Source organism: Suricata suricatta, chromosome 8 (genome assembly GCF_006229205.1).
Source record: "Suricata suricatta isolate VVHF042 chromosome 8, meerkat_22Aug2017_6uvM2_HiC, whole genome shotgun sequence".
In the NCBI taxonomy this organism is placed as follows: Eukaryota; Metazoa; Chordata; class Mammalia; order Carnivora; family Herpestidae; genus Suricata; species Suricata suricatta.
In genome coordinates this window covers 62,529,065-62,552,136 of record NC_043707.1, presented here as the reverse complement: position 1 = coordinate 62,552,136, position 23,072 = coordinate 62,529,065, and the positions used below count along the sequence as shown (strand labels likewise).

The 23,072-nt window shown below is 37.4% G+C and overlaps 1 long non-coding RNA gene across 2 annotated transcripts in view; it reads left to right on the top strand.

Annotated features, from left to right (window-relative positions):
• Window positions 1–22,743, top strand: part of LOC115299103 — a 52,348-nt gene extending 29,605 nt beyond the window's left edge. For both annotated transcript variants that reach the window (XR_003911984.1, XR_003911985.1), the window contains exons 3-4: window positions 20,404–20,479; window positions 22,643–22,743. This is a non-coding gene — a long non-coding RNA (uncharacterized LOC115299103). The remainder of the gene's footprint in view (window positions 1–20,403; window positions 20,480–22,642) is intronic.
• The last annotated feature ends 329 nt before the right edge of the window (window positions 22,744–23,072 follow it).

Here is a 23,072-nt window from a genome sequence, read left to right as displayed (position 1 = left end):
ATAAACTCACTTCTTGATCACAAAAACTCCCTTGTACATGCAAGCAGTGAGTCAGGGATCCACTTAGATGCCATGAGGTGGCATTGTCCTTGAACATGTGTTTCTAGAGTACCCATGGAAGGAGACATCAGAGCATCAGAGACATCAGACAAGGGAGCCATGCTTCAGCCTAGGAGTGACATACAGCGCTTTTATTCAGATCCAGTGGCTAGGACCAGCCCAGGACCTAACCAGATGCTGGGGGAGTGGGAAATGGAATGTGCTGTGTGCTAAGTGAAGAGAGGAGAACACTAGTAATGTCTACCACAACACGTGTCCTAGTTCCAAAGTCTAAGGAAAGGCAATTGGCAAAGGATGTATAGTAAAATATATCCTAGAATGAATCAACAAAAATAAATATGTTACATGATCTTGTTTTTTAAAATTTTCACCTTAATATCATTGGGCTTCTCACTTGGTATTTGGTACGTGCAGGTGCATAGTAAAGATATGAAAAAGCACAATACAGTGTGAATTGAGTTAAACCTTTAGCTTCCCTCCCTCTCTGCCTCCCTCTCTCTCTCTCACATGCGTTATAATACACACACTTTCTCATATACTAGTTTACATAAGAATCCTCTCTACCCATATCAGCCTGGACCCTAAGACAGTGACAAATGTTTGTTGATGTCTAATATATACTGAGAGGCAATAGCATATTAGGCATGGACAATCTTGACATGTTAACTGCCCTGAAAAAAATACCTTCATTCTCACTCCACCGGATAAACAAAAAATGGAAGGTTTGACCTTGAACTACCAGTTGACTTGGACACGGTCAATACATCTGAGACAATTAAATTACAGCAGAGTTATTTCTTTTGGTGACCCAAATTCAATGAAGATAGATACATGATTAATTCACTAAACTTTACCAGTATCCAAATTTGGCCACAATAACCCAGATGTAATCTGCTCACAGTCCATCTCTAGACTGTTACATAACTTTAGTTTGTAGGATTCTTGGATTAGAACTAGTCTCTTTTTTTGGTCATAAACTTCTAAGCAGACTGTCAGAACTTTTAATGTCTTAGATTAACATACTGTAGTCAAACTCCATGCAAAGTGTTTCAGCTGGCTTTAGTGTGGTGAATAAACAACTTTCAAAATCTCAGCGACTTACAACAAACGTGTTGGCGCACACTGGCAGCTGCGGGTCATCTGCTGGGGCTTTATTCAGTCTTCTCCTTCCAGGACTCACATGAGGGTTAGGGTTGCGTTTTGAGTTAGAAACAGCTTTTTGTTAAGACATGCCATTCTCACAGCAAAGAGAAAAGAGCAAGGGTGGTGATGGAAATGCTGGATGATTCTTAAACGTTCTGCTCAGACATAGCATGTGTCATGTCCATTCATGTGCCGTTGGCTAAGTCAGTCACGGCCAAAGAAGGGGGAGGGAAGTGTATTCCCCTCCCTTAGGACATAGTGCAAGGGATACATACAATCCTCTTATTCTATGAAGGGGAGTGAATATTTGAGAATAACAATACAATCTACGATCATAAGGAACCAATACTGAATCTTTCTCATCTTAATATCCCTAGGGCCTAGCACAGGTGTCCAATGAATATTTATTGAATCGCATTGAATATTCATTGTATTGAATAAATATATCATTTCAGTGTAAGTCAGTCATATGAAAGAAAGAGTATTTTACCATTATACCTATCACCTCTATTATCACCAAGTGATACTTTTTAACTACCCTGTACACCTCATATGTACTTTGAGCATTCTACACGTAACCACAATAGATTTTGACAATCTGAAAAAGAAGAAAAATGATAGGAAATAATTCTAAAATAGACATTAGCATACATACATACTCATTTGTTAACATATAAACTCGCAATTTCCTTTTTGAAAATACTGTTGGTGATGCAATCAAATGCTGAAAAAAGGGGAACTTGTTTTGTTGACCACCGTCTCTCAGATTTAAAATTGTATTTCTTCTACAAGAGACAGTTTTGGAGAAAACACCAGAAATAATAGGGAAGATATGAATGATTCCCTCTCCATAATGAACTTAAGAATTCGAAGTTGTCTTGGATCTGTTGATTTTGAAGGCAGTCACTGAAGTGGTTATGAGGTTCACATACAAAATGAAGATTGCATGTTCAGCCCCAATGAACTCAAAATATAATAACAAGTTTGGCATACATTTGAAGAAGAGTTATGTTGCTTTTGGATAAAAGTTCAGGCAAAATGAGATTCTGAGGCTCTGCCAGCCCCTTTTAAGGATCTGGGTACAGAGGCTACGCTACAGCACACTTCGCTATCACAGAAATCACTCATTTCAATTTGCATCCATTTCAGGAGCCTGGTCACGGGCAAATTCACACATCCAGAACCTGGCTTTTCCTCAAAGATACCAGTATGCTACACATTACGTTACAAGAATCAGGACTAATACCTTTATCCTGTAAAACAATGCAATCCCCTCCTAATTGTAACTGGAAATTGTACCAAAGTTATCGTCTGTGCTCAGTGAGTTTGTGAATTAATTCATTATGCTGTTAAAATCCCAGCGTCTCTTATCACCTGCCGCTTTGAAGACTCCAGTTGCATTACCAGCACTGCCCGGTCAGCTGCCAACTGCATGAGCGGGAGGCAGCTAAGAAGTGAATCCTTGAGCTGAGAAATTCCACCTCGGGGAGGAGACGCAGCTTTGACTTGCAAACGTGGCCCAGGAACCCAACAGAGCTATCTGGAAAACCACCTGAATCATCGATCCATAAAACCATCATGAAAGTCAATGTCTCCTCCAGCACAGATCAGAGTCAGGCTTAGATAAAATGCTGTCGGTAATGATAGCCCTGTTCTCTGAGCATGGACAAGACTAAGGGATCAGTTGTACCTTGCGTGGAGGAAGCCTTGTGCAAACACGAACCTGAAAATGGTAGTCGGAAAAGCCAAGCCAGCCCTTTGTTTTGAAATCCTTTCTTAAATATATGTGACTTATGCATTTAAAGTTTGATGTTACCTTTGAGGAAATAAGCCAGCATCGCTGATTAAAAGAATATTTATTTTCGACAATGCCACCATAAGCCGCATACATTTGCCTGGCTGCCAAGCGATAATTAATTTCCTAGTGTGCACTGCCTGTCTCGAGACTTCCACGGAGCCACCTAGTATTTCTCATTAAAATGAATCCTGAAGGCACTTTGTTATTGTTTAGTCTCAGAAAAATATTGACAGGGGCTTTCTTTTTCCCTCCATCAACATCATTGTTTTATAAATGTTAAGTGTAAAAGAATTTTTGCACACCTTTGAAGTATTCCTTATCAATAATTCATTCGAAATCACAAAGGAGTAAAATAGCCGGGTGGTCGAAACTGTAGCAATGTTAGGAAAATCACTACTGCTTTTAAAGCCTCACAGTGCTGAGATAAAGCTTTACAGAAGGCACGGTAACATTCTCAAATCCATGGGTTTCTCTTTGTGCTCCATTCAGCTGTGCTTTTTAACAGAGCTTTAGGGGGGTGTCTTACCAGCATTCCAGATGACAGCACCAAGGTATGGGCGCTCTTGCTTCCATTTATTGTGTACTAAAACGCCTTCTGAAAGAGCACAGTGCTTGTGTAGTGTTCTACCTCTGCCTCGTGTCATGGATAATTATCTCATAATATTGGGGTTTTGTTTACCTTATTTTTATACAATGCCCACTGGGAAGAGATTATTCCTACCTATGATATTCAGTGAAGAGCTGAGTCTCTTGCCAGTGCTAAATAAATGTTGAATAACACGAGTCATACCATTCTGAAACGAAGAACACTATTTAAGAAGAGAAGAATAAAATTGAAACCTATTGCACATTTGCCAAAGACATTCTCTACAAAACTCAGATATAAAAAGTCTGACTCCATTTCACTTTCAGTGTCACATGAAAAGGCCATGCTATTTAATTATTCCAACCATAGGTTAAAGAAAACAGCCATTAGCTCTTTTGTTAAAACATTCTTTTCTACTCTTCTCATTGATTTGAAAGTTAATAATGCCAGTGGTTTTCTGTCACTGCATTGAGTTTTAAAATTACTGAACGTTATTCCTGAAGTCTAAAGTGACAATAAAATGTTACATAAAATGCATATAATAAATGAGGACATATTTTCTTGAGGTTATTAAACATCTTAGAACTACTGTCATCTTAGAAGCTACAGGAAGAGAAATAAAAATGTTGGTTGAGTCTGCTTGTAAACTTACTTCTGGAAAGTTATCTCCTGACACACTCAGAAACCCATTCAAACTTCCTCTGGGGATCACAGGAAACTTCTCCAGTTTGTCTACTTGGTAGTCAAAAGCAGTAAGATCTGATTTAATCTGAGATAAATCTTTACTATCTCTTTAACCCCTCATCCACAACAAAACATGACATTGTGTGAAATTGGCTACTGAATAAAAAAGACCAATCCTATCTCATCATTCATTTTCTTGCCCTCCACAGAATCTTTGTTTCTTTCTTTTGACTTTTTACCAGCATTGAGAACTTTCTGGCTCATTTCATTTAACCTGATGGGGAAGCCAACTTTTTGAGAACTTTTAGAAAGTGGCTGCTAAAGAAAACTAAAGCCAGGTTGACTTTCCACAAAGAAAGTCATGCAGGAAAGCTGACCTCCTCAGCTATTTAGTCCTGGGGCCCTAGAGATGGTAGCCAGTACCTGGTACACCTAACTCCAGAGTTAGAAAAGCAAGGTTTTACTCCACCACATACAGAAACATGAAAACATCAGCCAAAGATTTTACAAACCAAGAAACACGAGTAGATTAAAACTGTTTATTAGATTATTCCCAGAATAAGAGACATAAATGTTAATATATCGATGATCTACAAAGTAAACCAAGCCAAAATTTCTTCACTACTTTTTTAAATCAGTATTAGTCCGATATAGAAAGACATACATTCGCTCACAATATCCTCATAGATAACAAATTTAATAATAATAGCTTTCATTTTTTGAATAATTACTGTATGTCACGTTCTAGTCTATATACACATATGTGCTCCCTCATATATATATATATATATATAAAATCTTGATCTTTAAAACAAGACTAGTATTATTATCCCCATTTTTTTTAGTGAAGGGAACCAAGTTTTTAAAATGTTATATTATTTGGCCATAGCCAAAGTAGGCGGGCAGAATGTGAACCTATGCTTGTCTGATTCAAAACATATATCCTTAAACATTACTAAGTAATATGATAGTTGGAAATCTTAATAGTTTATTAAACAGCTGCCTCCAAAGAATATGAATAGATGTGATTAGTTAGTATTCTCCCAGAGAGAGGCCTTAAACACAAATTTTCACTTTTGGCCTTTCCTGGTTCCCTTTCTTTTCCTTTCCTCTCCCTCTCCCCAGATCCCTCCCTCTTTCACTTCCTCTCTCTCTCTTTCTCTCTCTCTCTCTCTCTCTCTCTCTCTCATATCATTTGCTTTATTAAGATCTACTTTTCAAATTTACATATGGTATAAATCTGGGAGGAAAAGATAGCAATGTACTGAATTACAAAATCCATACTAAATCCATACTAAAAAAGAATCCAAACCAGATGCATCTAATACAGAGAACTTACTGTAAAGAGAAAGACCTATTTTTACCTTGGTCACAGTAAGGGGGAAAAATATCCTACAGATTTTAAATGGCCACAGATAGCATGACAATGCTGCCCACAAATGAAAGATAAAGTACATTATCTAGATAGAGGAAAACAGTCCTAATGTTGTACTTGGTAACTGTCAGGTCATATCTACAACATGAACATTTTTCCAAGAGGAGAGAGATCACTTGTGAAAGGTGTGCAAAGTGAACCTCTTGTAGTTTGCTACCCAACTAAAGACAGTATCAGGTTCAGCTGCGGAAGCTTTCTGAAATTCCACAGAGCTATGCTCCTTTCTTCTGAAAGCCCCCCACTCCACCCCACCAGGTATGGTACATTTGTTCTGAGGTTTCAACTGATATATTTTGATAATGGTTTCCCAGTGACCCCAATACATTTCTCTACACCTTGCATCTTCTACTCCTAGCACCATGCCTACACCACCCTCAACTTTTTTGTCAATACCCCAAGTAAAAGCCATCTATCTGCATATAATTAAAACTGCAAAATAGAAATGGACACTAAAATTCATGTAGTAAGAGAAAGAAACCAAAACGGTATATCCTCTGTGTACCATGGCCAGAATTAAGTGACACATCTGCGTAAACCTCCTAACATCAAATCACGTGAGAAACCAAGGTTAAAAGAAGTATTGTAATAAAATGGTGAAAAGATAAGATTTTAGAGTTGGATCTTGTCTGAACTTCTGCACCAAGGTCAACTAGGCTGTTGACCTTAGAGAAGTTTTATAGCCTTTCTAAGCCTCAGGTTTCTCATCTGCAAAATGGGGTAGGAATTGGTCCTTAACTTAAATCCCAGCTCCACCATTTTTGGCCATACAACCTTGGATAAACTGCTCAATCTCCTTGTGTATTCATTTCTTCACCTGCAAAATAGCACAATAAGAGCATCTATTTCTTAGGGCCGTGAAAAGAAACAAATGAGTTAATATATGCAAAATATTCAAACAATGTATAGCTCATAGTTGATCCTCAATAAATCTTGGCTATTATTTACCCTCTCTTCACAGCAGAGATTATATAACCTGCCTTATCTATTTCACAGAACCTTACAGAAATCATATCATGATGAATGAAGAATCATTCCATAAACGGAAACTCCAACTGAATATTCACTGGTATTTTTTTTTATCAGCCAGGAGTTCACAAAGCATTAGTATAAATTTAAACTTTAACTTTAATTATGATTCTAGTTGCATGCAGTCAGATCATTTATCAGCATGTTCAGGGACTTTGCAATGAATCTCAAACTATGTTGCCCAGAATTTTGCATACATATTACCAATAGATGTTTATTTACATTCTCATTTGCAGGAGACTGGGCAGAATCCAAAGTTGTGACTCTCAAAACAACTTTTTTAACGAGCTTCATGTTCAGGCTTCCCATGCAGAAAGCACACGGTTGTTTTTAGTGTGGATTTTGTTATTCCCAAGCACACCTAGGATTGTTTTCAGTGGACTTTATTTGCTAACCTCTGAAAGAAATCATTGGTTCGCGGACAGTCACAGTGGATGACACCCCCAAACAGCCATCAGTAACACTCATTCTCAGGCTCAAGCAGCTGAGTCATCCTCTAGACCATGGATTCAAGTTGCACTTTTAAAGTGGATCTTGATATTTTTTTTCAACTTCTAAAATGAATTTCTGAGGATCTGCTGTTTAATAAACAGCATTTTGAATACATGTTTGAACTTCCTTTATCCTTCTCGATAACAAACCACATGCGTTATGTCTTGCTTTCTCTTCCATTGTTCCACATACAAAGTTCAAAAGCTGAAACTGCTCAGATACAACTAAAATACTTGGGGGCTAATGTTATCAAACCATTTTATGTATAAAATGGGTTTTCTAAACTTAGCAAAAGAAAGTCTTTTGCCAAAAGCGTCTTTAAAAGACTTTGTTTTTCATATTTTATCGTAGTACTCAGCCAATGAAAAGTCATGCTGCCTCAAAATTTATTGGATTTACTGAACTGTGTCTTCAAAGAAAAGGTTATTTTATGAAGGAAAAGAACGAGTTTTTTTTTTTCTGATCAGAAGATTATCTAGTTTGAAGTGAACTGTTATCTCAAAATAAATGAGAAGCAGCAATAGAAGCTAAGTGAAAACCCAGGAGACGACGCTTGCTTTGAACTGAAAGTGGAGGCAGCATTATACCATGTGTGAATGTCTAGCAAGAGGAGCTGAAGCAAGGTTCCTTCAGCTCTATGAAGCGTGGTAAATCCGCAGCCCATTTACTGGCCATCAAAGCCTCCAAAAAGGAAATTTGTTTTCAAATGCCCTGGAGTGTTGATGATGCCCTTAATTTCACAGGAACCAAAGGGAGAGAATAAAACCTCTCTTCGTTGTTGTTGGTTTTCAGTTGTACAAATGCAGTTACATCTCTCACAGTCATCTCCCAGGAGATTAAAATATAATCGACTGTCCATTGGGAAAGTAAGCATAGAAAACTATTTCTAACAGAGACCTCTCAAATGGACAATTTAAAACAAGGAACCATTGTGAACCAAAGGCTCGTCAAGACTTTTTTAACCATGAGAAGGTAGGTATTTGGGATGCTTAGTTTACTTTTAAAACAGTGTTCACATTTACTCTGGGATAAACTATCTGCCAAAAAAAAAAAAAAAAAAAAAAACCCACAAAAACCTGAAGGTTTAGACTATCTTAGATTAAAGATTGATTGTGCCATATGGATTTGCCAAACCTTTACTACCACAGAATTGAGTCCTGTTATTCCTGAAAGGGAAGGAAAAGAGAAAAAGTCACAACTACTCTAAACCCATATATATCCTACCTTTTCCTAACAGCAACCCTACAAGCCTATCTTTTACCCTGCCCAAGTCAGACTTGCCCACAAATTAGCTCTCATGGCTTTACAACAAAACAAAAAAGTCCTCAATATTATCTTTGTCTTTATAAAGACAAAATGTCCATTAAAAAAAAGACTGATCCATTACTAAAAAAGGAGATAGTGTGTTCTGAATGCAGCAAATACACACTCTAAAGCTTAAGAGAGAATGCCTTTGAAAATTTTCCCAAGTAACTTTTTGAGAAAGAAGGAACATTAGAATAGTCATATATACCTCCCAGTAAACAAGAGAATAATCTTTGCACTCAAGGTAAAAATATTCTATGATTGGACCCAATTTAAACTTGGACTTCCAACAACATTTCTGCTCTAGGAAATAAAATGTTAAAGAATGAGAAGTGTGTCAATTTAAGACCTCAACATTTAATTCTCATTATCCAAAATATAATCATGGAAGGGAGGGCTTCTAAAATTAGAACCCAAGATATCTATTGAGCCGAACTCATCTTCAAAGGCTATACTAAGCATTTAATTAGGCTATTTCTGCAAGGAAAGAGCTGATAAATCAATATAATCTAATAAGCTTTTGGCCAGGGCAAGGAAGAGTGATCACAATTGCTTGCCATATGTTTACTCTTCAGGCCTTTTATTGGGTAACTTCTGCTAAAGAGCAATACAATCAAAAAGAAAGGAGTTGAGAGAATTTTTTTTTAATGGAAGAATTCTGGCTTCAGGATACTATTTCATATATAGAAGATACATAAACCTTCTTTGGAAATTCTGCCTAACTATATAGTTTGAGCTTCATAAGTTTGATAAATGGCTGTTTTTTCTCCAACCTATTAAACAGAAAGAACAGGATGACCAGAACATTCATGGCTTTAAAGTACAGTACGTGAATCCGGGAAAGTTAGCAGCTTTTCTGATATGATTCACTGTAGTACAAAAAGGAACTGGCTTACATTGCAAAAAGAAGAAAATATCTTTAAATAACTCAGTTTTTCTGGGCACCATTTTTGTTTGTAAAACAAAAGGTTAGGTTAGATGTTTCTTAACCTCTATTTATGGGAATTTGGATCCTCTGTGCACATAATATTAAGGAGAAAATTATTCTGACACTTGTAAAAATAGTGAAGAAGTCTTTATTCAGTGTTATCACAATAGGAGAGAGATATGGTACCCAACTCCACTCAAATACAGCAAAGGCAGCTGGGGATGATAGCTAACCAAGAGAAGGAGGGGGGTCAGTGAACAAAATATTACTAAAACAAGACATCAAGGGCAGAGCAGGCTGTTGCTAAACAGACTTAGTACGATTCTTGCTGAGAGGATAGCAGGGTGATCAGATCCTGGGGGGTGAGGAATTTGATCAGATATCATCCAGGGTGGAGGATTCTCACTAAACTGACTTAGCACGATTCTTGCTACAACTGGGCTATGGAGGCCCAGCAAGGACAGGGTTGAGGTTGAAGCCTTGTGGAGAAGAGGACTCCAAGGAGTCTGACTAATGTCTGGTTAATATGGAGGTTGAGACACTAAAGCAAACAAGAGATTGCAACTGGAAGAAGCAACAAGTGCACTTCAGAGTTAGAGACGCTGCCTGCAAAGGGAGACTTCCTTCAGGCATCTGAACAAGGGACAAAAAGTGGGACTAATTCAAAAGTCAAATAGAAGGATGCAGAAATGAATGCATTAAAGTTGGACCCCACTGCTCAAATAGCCAATAGCACAGCAGAGCCAGGGATCTAAAAACTGTTCTTGGTTCTGATGGTTTATCGGTTCTCGAAGAGGTCTGAAGGCTACTGAAGAAACTTTTTACTATCTATTCTATGTGTAAAAACAAATAACCAAAAGCCCTCAAGGTTATCTCTGGACAGAGACTCCAGGTGGTGAGAGGAAGCTACACCTGTAGCTGGGGTGTAGACCTTCCCCTTTTCCTGGCTATGCTCTCCGGTTGGATCAATCCATCCCCCACCAGGTCTGCCCTGATGCGCCATTACCCCTGAGAAAGAGCTCAGCCTTGTTGTAGTTCTCGTATTTCTTCCTGGGAGTGACTGATTCATGAGGACAAACGGAGAACAAAGCCTCCCTGAGCTGCAGATGCTCCGTCTTGAGCCAGACTCACTCTGAACAACTCAATCCCCAACTGCATGTCACACATGATTTGCAATACAAATTCCAGTGCTAGCAATCTTGAAATGGTACTTGTCATGGACATTCAGGGACCGTCTGATCCAGAGATTCTCAATATCTATTGAATGACTATGCTGTTTTTTTAGAATGCAAATTCCTAGGCCCCACTCTGTGAAATTCTGACTAGGTCAGTCTTAGTCGGGACCCAGGAATACACATTTTTAAAGAGGCTCCCAGAAATAATCCAAAGTCAAGATGGTTTCTAGGAGATCTTGATGTATTCCCTGTCTGATCAAAATCACAAGTGTCAAAATTCCTCTGAATTCCAATAACCTGCTATCTGGGCCAAATTAAAAGCGTCAAACCTATTAGAGACAGCACAAAATTGAGAAGCAAATAATCACGTGAGAATAAATCAAGCTAAGGTATCTCTATACCATGAAAGTGTGGAAACACAATTACTTTTAAATGTATTTTTTCTCATTTAAGTTTGGGGAGTTTTCTTTAAGCGAAAACCTCTTGTTTTATAATTGGAGGGAAGGAATGTTGTTGTAAAGTCAAAAATTGCTTCCTCAGCGAAGTACACGATAGTAAGGTCCCTGATTCACCGCAGCCAAATGTATTTTTCAACTCCCCAAATTAAGACAATCTATAAAGAAATGTTCATTTATTAGCAACTTGTGTTTGACAGTTTATTTCATGTCAGCCTCCAGCTTTCCTTTGCAAGCTTATTTGCATAATGTGTTATTATGTCTAAATGGAAAACTAAATGCCTCCATGTGGTCTTTAAATGACAAGTGCTTGTCAGCTTCATGCAATATTCAGAAGTAATAGATCCAAATCACAACAGCACTCACTGAGATGTTAAAAAAAACTTGTTGTGTATCCTTCCTTGACAAATTTACACTTTGGTACAGAATTGTCAATTAGACATTCCATGTGTTAAACAGTTTAGTTCAACTGTGAAGGAATTTACTGTAGCTTTCTTCTACAATGTTCTAAGTAATTACAATTCACATTACAGTTTTTTTTATTTCAAACAAAGTAGCTCAGGGAATAATCTCCAAATGACCTTGGCAAGAAATCTCGAAGAACTTGTGTTTAATTATTTTAGAATATATGGAAGTTTTATGATAATGCTTTTAAGAACTCCGAAAAATCCATTGTGGGACTCTCAAAATGGTTTTCGCTTTAGACTCGATGTTTAGAACCAGCAAAGTGGTACTAATTTTTGGTATTTAACAAGAAGACACTATTTTAAAGGGGTATTCACTGCTTCATGGTCTTCCCTCTCATAGATTTAGAATAGTTCTTATTTTAACATACTGCTTTCACATTAACATTTGATTCAACATTAGTGCCGACAACTGAACACAGGAGGCTTCCTCCACATAAGCCAACACAAAGAAGCCATTTTGTCACAAGGACCTTTGCAATTGAGAGACAACAAAGATAATGTGGCTACAAAATATCCATTCACAGAGCTTCCCCTGCTCCGTGCTGTCTTCTTCCCCTCCCACTTGGACGCTGCTCAAAAAAAAAAAAAAGCTCAAGTCTGAGGTTGAATGACCTCAGCGGAGCTGGCCCTGGAAGATCCCCATCAGAGAAAAACAGAAACAGAAAACAGAGGCGTGAGACCCCTGGTCAGAGATCCTGGGGCTCTTAAAGCAAAACAGGACAGGACGGAATTTCCCGTGGGGAGACAAGACTGACCCGGCCTCGTCCTCGAAGGAAGAGGCAGAGAAGGCGGCCTGGTTTAATCTATATGCGCCACACAGATCCTCTCCATAAACTGAATGGGCAGGAATGAAATGACAGAGCTGACAATGTGACTGATTTCCCAAGTGGAACCCCCAGGACTCAGTTGATTTGGGACTCTGAGTGATGAGAGTCTGTACACCAAATGCTAGTTGGTGGGAAATGTGCTTTTAGGGATGTTTGACCCTCAGCCTGACCCTTGAAAGTGATGATTTGTTCAAGAGGTTTTGTTTGGGAGGTCTGGAGACTGGTGATGGATGGCAAATGAGTGGGCCGAAGCTGACCTCAGAATAACAACAAGGACCCAGTGAACCCAGATAATGGCCTATTGAAGTCAGTTCCTAAGAGACCACAAATGTAGCCACAGAGAAAGAATTCAAAACAGTGTGATAAAAGTAAGCAGTTAGGTTGATTTATAAAGGAGAAAAGTAATTGATCCAGAACTGTGGGAATCCTGGAATGTAGAATATAGAAGGTCCCTGAAAGACACGCTAGTCTAGTCCTGTTATTTTACAAATGACAAAAGAGAAGCCCAGAAACATGAGTTACACGATGATTTACCCAGCGGCTAATGGCAGAGTTGGACCTGGACTGGGGTCATCTAATGCTTAGTCATGGCTGCTTTCACTGTCACGTTGGAGAAAATGTCAGTTTACCCAGGCTCTCTCCAACTCTTTAGTCATAAAGCAAAATAAAGTCACCGACAGACAATAAATCCAATCCTGTTTCATGTACTCCCCAAGATGTTCTTGGCAGTTCACATCCTTACATTATTTTTATTAATGTTAATATTATTATCTGTTATAATCATAGTATCAAGAAAAGGAAATTACTGACCAACTGGTAAGTGAAATTGCTGTTTTCAGAATCCTATTAAACCATTCTGATTATACTACGTATCTGCTCAAATCTCCTCTTAGCAGAACAAGAACGTAATATTTACAAGATTCATGTATTAAGAATTAACCAATAAATAAACCTGTATTTTTTAGCACCTCCTCCATTCATTCATTCCACAAAGGTATATTTATCACCTACTAGGTGCCAGGCTTTGTTCTAGAAACTTGAGATATAGCAGTGAGCAAAACATAGGAAGTTGCTACATTTGTAGTGTTTATGCTCTAGATAAAGCAACCGTGATTACACAAAACAGTAAGTAATATAATCTCAGCAGTGATAAGTGCAGTGTAGAGCAAGAAAGCCAACTCAGCGGATGGGAGCATTAGCCTACTCTGTGACAGTGCTAAGTAAATTATTTGGCTGTAATGGAAGGGCCAACTTATGGAAGAGCTTTAGAGGACTAAACCTGCATTTCACAGTCTGTGACCCACATAATACCAGTTCTTTCAGATAATTATAGGTATTTGTGCAAAAACAAACAAAAAAAGAAATCCTATGGTGAAGTAACTTTAAGAAATCTTGGCTTAAGTAAGGTAAAATAAATGTATTTCTGTACAGCTCTTCAGAGGGTATGGAATACTAATTTATACTGGGGCTCTACAATACAGAACATGAGAATATTATATGGAGTATTTCCCTCTCTTGACTATAAAACTTGCTAAGTGAGTTCTCTGTGGAAAGTATTTGGGGGGGAAATGCAGTGCTATAGATTTTGATTGAATGGGGGTTGGAATTTACATCTGCAGAAATTTGTGCTGTGTAGACACATCCTTAGTGACCCAAATATCCATTTTGTTTACTAACATGGTGGGTTCAGTGCTGAATTTTAAGAAGTGATTGTGGCATCTAGCTTTGAAAATTGGTACCTAAACAAACGTCTATGCACTAAAGAGAAAAAAAACTGCTATTTATAACTAGAAAACTTATAGTTAACTTGTAAAGCATGAGGTGGGCATTCCAAGAAGGAAAATTTCGATGCTCCATATAAAATACTTGGATTTGTCTATATCCCACCTACACAGTGAACTAAGAAGACACCAACTAAGTCTACCTTGATGGACACATCCAGATGCATAGTACACCTAGTACAGTACTTGGCAAATAGTATGCACACAATGAGTATGTGTTAAATAAATGAATGAATCAATAAGTAAATGAGGGTACCCCACAACATTCCATATTTGCACAGCTACCTTACCTGTAACATCTTGCAATACTTTTTTTATTATCAAAGTGAAATTAACACAACAAAATTAATCATCACCTTCAAAAGTGAACGATTCCAAACAATTCACTGAATTATAAATTAGTACATTTATAACATTGTGCAACCACCTTCTCTAGTTCCCAAATAATTTTACACCCCAAAAGAAAAACCTATACTGATTACACAGTTATTCCCCAGTCCTCTTCCTCCAATCCCCAGCCTCTGGCAGTGACAAATGTGTTTTCTATCTCTATAGATTTAGATATTATATGTATTTCATAAATACAAACATAATATGTGATATTTTGCTTCTGGTTTCTTTTACTTAGCGTGTTTTGAGTGTGTTTTTACTGTGTTATGTATACATATTCCTTTTCATAGCTGAATAATACTCTAATGTGTGTATATATACCACAATTTCTTTACCTATTTACCCACTGATGAACATTTGGACAAATTCTTTCTTTTGGCTGCTGTGAATAAAACCACTAGGAACACACGTGTACATGGAGTTGAGTGCCTGTTTTCAATTTTATAGAATGTATACTTACCTGTAGTTTTGTTGGGTCATATGATAATCCTGTGTTTTAATATTTGAGGAACTACCAGCAATACTCTTGATAATTAAGACTTTTTTAAATTACAAAGTCAAAATCTTAAAACCTAGCTAAAATTCTGCTATTGCCCAAATATAAAGAAGAAAAAGCAGAGTGAGTCTGAGATACAATTTAAGTAGGCAATTGTTCTGGAGTCACCTTCTCCTGGATATTTGTTCTTTCTAAAGCTTTCTGTTATTTATTCATTCCAACTTTAGTAGTCCTTTGCTGCCCCCCAGCCCTACCCCCATCCAACCTTGCTGTCATTTATATATTATTGTGAATTTAAACTACCTTATTACTTTTGTGTATTCCCTCTACCCTTACTAGTTTATAAGATCCTAGAGGGCAGGGATGTCTCTTTTTTTATTGTTGAAGTGAAATTTATATAATGTAAAATTAATCATTAACTTTAAATAACGAGCAATTCGGGGGTGCCTGAGGGTCTCAATCAGTTAAGCCTCCAACGTTGGCTCAGGTCATGATCTCCAGGTATGAGTTCAAGCCCCACGTCACGCTCTGTGCTGACAGCTCAGAGCCTGGACCCTGATTAGAATTCTGTGTCTTCCTCTTTCTCTGGTCCTCTCTCACTTGCACTCTCTCTCTCTCTCCCTCTCTCTCTCTCTCAAAAATAAATAAACATTTAAAAAATTTTAAATAAGGAACAGTTGGAAACAATTTACTGAATTGTAAACTAGTACATTTACAATGCTCCTTCTCTATTTCTAAAATAATTTTACACTCTATAATTACACCCCCAAATCATTTTTCTTGCTCTTTACTCTTTTACCAGCATCTTAGACAATGACTGGCACATAGAAGGTGCTCAATAAATATTTATTGCCTGATTTCTCTAATTATGAAACCCAAATCGCTTGTGCTTGTTAAAATAGCTTTAGTAATCAACAAACCATCGTGTGTGTGTGTGTGTGTGTGTGTGTGTGTGTGTGTGTGTGTAGATGAAAGGTAGTTACTTAAGGAGAAAGGGAACGCTGAGATACTACTAACCTGGACAGCCACTTACTCGATGCACACACTAGTTTGTCAAGTGGACACCACAGTTCCCCAGGCCATACAGCTGGCCAGTTTACTCCTAACAACTTACAAAAATGAGTTACAAAGTTTGGAATCCTCCAAGTTTCATTTAGAAAAAAAATTACGAAGGCTGCTAGTCTCTAAAGTGATAGTGATTTATATGTATAGCTCACTAGGTATTAAAGAGAAAATGAACCTTAAGATGTCTGAAGCTAACAGGGATAAAAAAAAAAAAGTCCTAATGCATCTGTACATTAGCTACCAACTAGATTTAATTCAATTACCTGGATGGCAATCAGACTGTCTCTCTAGGTAAGAAAAAATTAAAGGTAATAGAAAATTATATAAATACTGCTATTCATTTTTTAATCTATTATAAAACTGGGGAGAGAACAAATACAATCCTTCACCCTTCTTGGGCATCCTTATTTGGGAATAATTATGCATGTAGTGATTGGTTGCAACCTTCAAAGCAATAGCAGTAGATTTCAGCGGTTGATAAGGTCCACTGGTAATAAAATGAAGCGGGACCCTCAAGACAGCGTGGTGGGGGGCAATTATGACCCATTACTGTGTGAATCACACACTGTGATTAAACTCGTAGGAGGCACTCAGCATCCGCACTTGTTGTGAAAAGGGTCCTGATTAGCATTTGTACTATGCATTTTGGTAATCAGAAATCATTATAGAGAATGCAACATTAAATGAAGGAATATGGCAATCTCCCATGCATTAAATAGGCTAATTTTTAAAAAGAAATGACTTTATATCCAAAGCAAATAACATCATTTCTTTTCCTGCAAAGCATTAACACTTGGTCAGATGTTCTCCGCTACAGTTCTATAAGTATTGCCACAGCGAACATTTGATTAGCAAATATTCTACTCTGCATGATATAGAGGCTGTTTTCATTTAAATGTTGATATGTAAGAGCTATTTTTGCTATGTGTCTTTAGCCTTGGAGAGAGCTAAATGATGAAGTTAACTAGCCAGAGACAGAAACAGCAAGTTTTAAATTCTTAAATCATCCCAACAGATTAGGTCAAGATTCAAGAAAGCTTCTGACAGAAGCATCAGAAATATTTTCATTCTCTAACATATTAAAAGGGATGAAAGCTGCCAATACTATGGTTTTGGCATATTTCGACACCTAATCTATTCAAGAGACTTGCATCCACCCATTGTATTGAAGTCTTAAACAAGTGTATCAGACGATTTTGTATATGAATTTCAAAGGCTTTTTCACAGTTTTATATCTGTAAGTAAACACACTCTGAGAAATCCTTTTTGTATCAAATCTTTGGAAAATCATATCCCACCCACAAAAATTCAATTCCGTTTGTTTTAATTATATAGATGCCTTTGTAAAACGTTCAGGAAAAGACACATTGTCAAGACTTGAGAGGGGCAGTCAAACTCTGCATTTACTCAAAAGAAATTTTAAACATTTTATTGTTAACAGGTAAAATTCAAACTAATTATTAAATAGCCATTTACTCATTATTTTACGCCATATGATCAAAAGAACTTTTTAGCTTGACTATAATGTTACCAAATTAACTTGCTTATATGTTCAGTGCTGAATTTTTAAATATCTCTTCCTTGGCATGCCATTTGAATTGATTAACCAAAGAGCTAAGGTTGGCTAATAATAAAGTAATTACCACTTATTTAAAGTGCATTAGATAATAGCTAAATAAGGAACTTCATTAACATTTATTATTATAAAAAGATAAAAATATGATGATTAGCCAACATTTCCCCTTGCTTTGCTTTAACTGGTAGCATTCTAAAATTATTCTGTGGTAACAAAATTTTTAGAAAATGAATGTAATAGCATATCCCAAATTGTAATAATCTGTGTTTTTTATAGAGATGTTTACTACAACTTTTTTCCATATTCTATCCATGCCTTATATCTCTGTTCCACATTGTGACCAGAAGCATATTTCTGCAAAGCTATCAGGCCTTCAACATTGTGGTCATTCACGTAAAACAGAAAGCTGGTGACAGGGTCCCATACTGAGATGTGACAGTTTTGAAAATGCTGTGCTTTGTCCATTGATGTCTGTCCTGACATAGCCTGGTTCTTAAAGCTTTGTCCTCTGACAAATCCTATTTGGGTAATAGGGCTGAATACTAAGCATTCCTCTCTGCATTTCTGTTCTGACACCATTTCCAAGGCAGGTAGATACCTTGGACTCACTAGACTAGTCAATAAAAATACTGTCAAAGCATAAATATCACTTCTGCATTTCAAATTCTCCTTTCCATTACACATAAAATATGTCATTCTTTTAAGGCAATGTTTCTCAATCTTAGATACACATTAGAATCATCAATGAAACTTAAAAACAATTAATTTGCAGTACCTAACCAGGCCTACTTAGATAGCTTACAGTTCCCCAAATCAGCTATGATTTTTAAAAAAAACACCTCCTTAGGTAATTCTGATCTACAAGGTTCAGAAGGTTAAAAGCCACTGTTGCTAAATAAAAGGAGAATGCATAAAAACAAATACTTTGGAAAAATGGACCTGGATTCTAATCCTCATCTCCCTTATTATTTGTATAGCCTTGGTGAAATTATTTAACTTTGATAAGACTCACTTTTTTCCAAGCAGGGGGGAAAACAGTAACTACTTCATAGGGTTGCTGTGAGTATAAAATGAGATAATGTATATACAATGTTTGACATCTGACAACACTCAATAAATGTCAACTGAGATTTACATCCCCATTTTATAGACAAGAAAATAAATTCTCATAGAAGTTATGAAACTTTTCCATAATCCTCACCTAATATGTAACAAAGCCAGTGCATGAACCACTGTACCTCTGACTTCAAAAACCATGAATGGATAAATGAATGAATATATTAGGATTCAGACTCAAGGGTATCTAACTTCAAACTTCACATGCTTTCCATTTCCCAATATTGCTTATGAAATGAAGGTGGCAAAAAAGAAAATCAAGGTAGATACAATTAAAGTGAAAAAAGAAATAATCAGCTCCAAGTGACGCTCCCAGTACTGGCTGAACTGACTAGGAGTGGGGAGACATTTGACAGGTGAACAGTAACAAACATTTGCCTGTGCGCACAAGTTTCTGAGTAGAATTTGTCAAAGAGTAACTGGGAGCCTAAGGACTCAAACAATGTCCCTTGATGTTGGTTGACACTGTCACTTAATTTAATCTTCACTAGAATATATTGCTTCAATCTCAAATAGCAACGGTAACTGCTTTTCCAAAAGAATTAATTTAAAATTTGTCACATAACAGATACTATTTTGTATCCTAAATTTTAAACCTTCCTCTTTGTCAGGTGTTTTGTATTCTTTTATGAGATGGTCAGTCGGGTATGGCCATGAAAGGAGACAAAGGAGAAGCTCAGGAAAATGAAGCTTATTCTGGTCACAGGACCAAGAGGTGGGAGGCATGGCGTGCAGGGACACATGGACGGACACAGAGTGGTCAGGAGACAGAAGACAGGGGCAAGACGTAGTTGAGACTAGAGCCTTTCGTGCTGTTTCCATAGGAAAGGCAAGATAAGGCGGGTAAACAGCTTAAGACTGGCTAGTTTGAATAATTTCGGGGGGCTCTAAACTAAAGGGGCAGTTCCTAGTTGTCTGGTACCTAGCCCTGAATGATTAAGGCAGGGGAGTATTGTTTCCTGGGATGAAGAGACCACGCAGAGGAGGTGCAGCTCTACGCTGGGTAGTTTATATCTCAAAGGCATATTCCTCACTGAGCCCCTTTCACGACTGGCTAGCCCTGGGAGAGGCAGTCCCTGCCCTCAGCCAGAAAGATTACTTTTAGGATGTCAAAACGTCTTAACATACAGAAGTTTGTATATGTATCCGCACAGTACAGTGTCTTTTTATGTACCTAATCATACAATTTTTCAAATATAATCAGAGAAAGATATCTTGAAATGCAGTTATCTGTAAATCAGATGGATTTAACTGACTACCTATACAGTAGTCTGAAATTATTTACTAAATCAGCCCATTTCCAATGACAAAAACTGGATGATTTGGATATATTTCTTTGATGAAAAGTTATGAAACCTCTTCTAATTAGGAGTCCTTTGACATATGCCTGTTTATACATGTCCATATTTCTTTTATTCTTAGTATTGCTACTGTATGATGGCTGGGAGGTGGGGGGCAGGACTTGCCTTGGGAGGGCTCCGTGAAATGAGACGGCATTGTTTCTCCCTGTGTGATGAGTGTGACGAGGGCCCCAAGGATTAGGTTCTGGCTGATGCTCATATCTCACTGACTGCCCCACCTTTTCCTTATTGAGACAGGTACCATCAAAGCTGCTGCTATTCAAGGGTGACAGAACGTGACCTCCACAGAATTCAAGACAAATTGAAATTTCAGGTAATTTATTTCAAGTTAGAAATGTAACAAAAGCCTTGTGCTGATAAAGAGACTCTCACACAGGATCAGAGCCATTAATCTCTAAGACCCAACTGAACAAAAAGTATTAGTCACCTAAAATGTGTTATCCTATTAGTAATGGGGAAAATATTCACATTTGTGAAAGTGGTAGATTCGGAAATCATCTAAACCACAATTATTGAAAAATATATCCATTTACTAGAAACTTACTAGTTCTAATGCCCTAGACTAGATATGGTAGGGGATAGAAAGGTGCTTTAATTATGGTCTTTGCCTTCAAAATACTTGTTATCTAAAACAGGAAAGAGCAGATATAGAGGGTAAAATTATCTGTATTTTTCTTGGTCTGGCAAGACCTTTAGACACCCCAACTCCACCACTCATCCCCACTTCTCTGGCACAGAAACTCCAACTCATTTTTCAAAATTCCCGTTCTCTTTGAAATCTTCCCCAGATTGCCCAAACATAAAGTGACTCTCTGTTCAGTGCTCCTCTGGCAATTTGTACTCACTTCTCCCAAAGTATTCATTATATTATATTGTAGTGTTTCTCTCCCCTTCTATTCTTCCCCAGTTGGAACATGAGCTCTTCGAATTATACTTATCCTTTGAACAATGCTTTCCCCAACCCTTCAGCCCCATAGACACATTATAACACACGTCCTTGCGTAGACTCACAATAACCATTGACTAGAGATGACTGATTTGAAGGCACGCAGAACTACATGGGTACAGATGATTCTGCTCAATGAGATGGATCTCAGTCTTATTTGTAGCCTGTCTACATCTCAGTGGCATTTCGCTTGCACCTCAGTTTCCCCAGTTTCGGAGCACAGCAAATTGCCCCTGGCTTGATTGTTTTAGCTGACCAAGGGAAGGAAAACGTGCCAGCTGCCCTCCCAAATTTTATCCAAGAACAGAGTTGAAGCAAGACCAACTTTCCAGAACTGGAATGGGTTTTTACTAGAGGGGACAATTTTCTGATACTTTAGTTTTTAAATGATTCACATTGGCTAGAATAGCCAAAAAAAAAAAAAAAAAAAAAAAAAAAAAAAAAAAAAAAAGACTCCACCACCTAGTACTTGTGCTGCAAGCTTGGCTTTCAGGCCAGGAGAATCACAGTGTTCAAATTTCAACGTTGGTTGGCTTGACACCCTGTCCACCTAAATGTTTTGGCTATTCTTTGAACAGCTTGCATAGCCCATATGGTTACCATGGAACCCATGGTTAGACTGAATGCCACTTAAATCTTCTAAATCCCTCTGTTAAAGGGTTTCATCCCACTCTCTCTGCTTCCTCCAACTAAATAAAATTTGAGCGGGGGCAGTCAGGAGGTAATTCAGAACAAGCTATCGATTTTTCAATTTCTCAATTTGTAAAACAGAAATGTGATTTCTTTTCACATAAGATTTTGCTAAGAAACTTACCAGTAATTAGGTTTTGATGTCTATAAAATACACTGAATTCCTTAGAATTAAAGCTCTCTGACAATCCTCTCTAATTTAAGAAAAGTTTGATTAATTTAAAATATCTGTAATGAAACACACCAATAATTCCTGGCAGTTCTGCTCATTGTGTACATTTTTAAAACCTTTTTCATTTAGAAAGAAAATAAATTAGAAAGTGAAACCTTGTTTCCTTCCCCTCCAGATTAGAAAGGACAGTTTTCTGTTGTTATTGCAGTTCTTTCTTTGGCCTTAATCATCGATTCATCTTTAATTTATCAGGTGGCATTTTCCCAAGGGATCTAAGCAACTGCTATTTTTGGTGTAAGAGATTTGTAATTTTTTTCATACTTTTAAAAATATGCAATTATTCACACAAACTAATAAGAAATGTCGTACTGGTACACATTTCAGCTTTACTGGCTGGAGAATTCTGTCTCTAAAAACGGTGTAAACAAATGGTTTGTGGGAGGGCATGTTTGCTCTCCATTATGTTAACAGCAGAATGCCAAGACGTTTTCCTCGAGAACTCATCAGAAATCTATCATCCAAGCATGTAGCTAAACCTTTTAAAATACATTCTTATTTCAACCTATATTGAATCTTGAAGTAATACATTTCCATAATTTCAATATCCGTTATGTAAAGTTCTAGTACCATTTACTTGTTTCACATTTTTCTTCTTTTAAATCCCAAAGGATGCCCCCCGTTCCAGTTCTACAGGAGGCAATGAACAAGTCCGTGAGAGTTACCCTTTTTGGATCTTTCATCTAATAAATTTTGATTAAAACCTCTCTCACCTTTGGACTGAGATGTTCTATTTATTTAATATATTTTATAGTCACTGTCACTGATGACCTGACAAATATCAAGACATTAGCCCTTTCCAGGGATCGTTCTTTTTATTTCTCTGCCACATATGACATTGTTGAGCGTACTCTATTTCTTTACATTCTTTCCTGTCTTGGCAACTCTGACACACTACATTACCTTAATGTCTGCACTGCTATTTGCTCTTCATTCTGTACATATTCTCTTGGTCTTTCCGTGGCTTCAGTTCTCCCTGGGTGTGATCCACATTTACTTGACTGCCATTCTTCTCAGCCACTCTTACGCCTTCTAATTTGT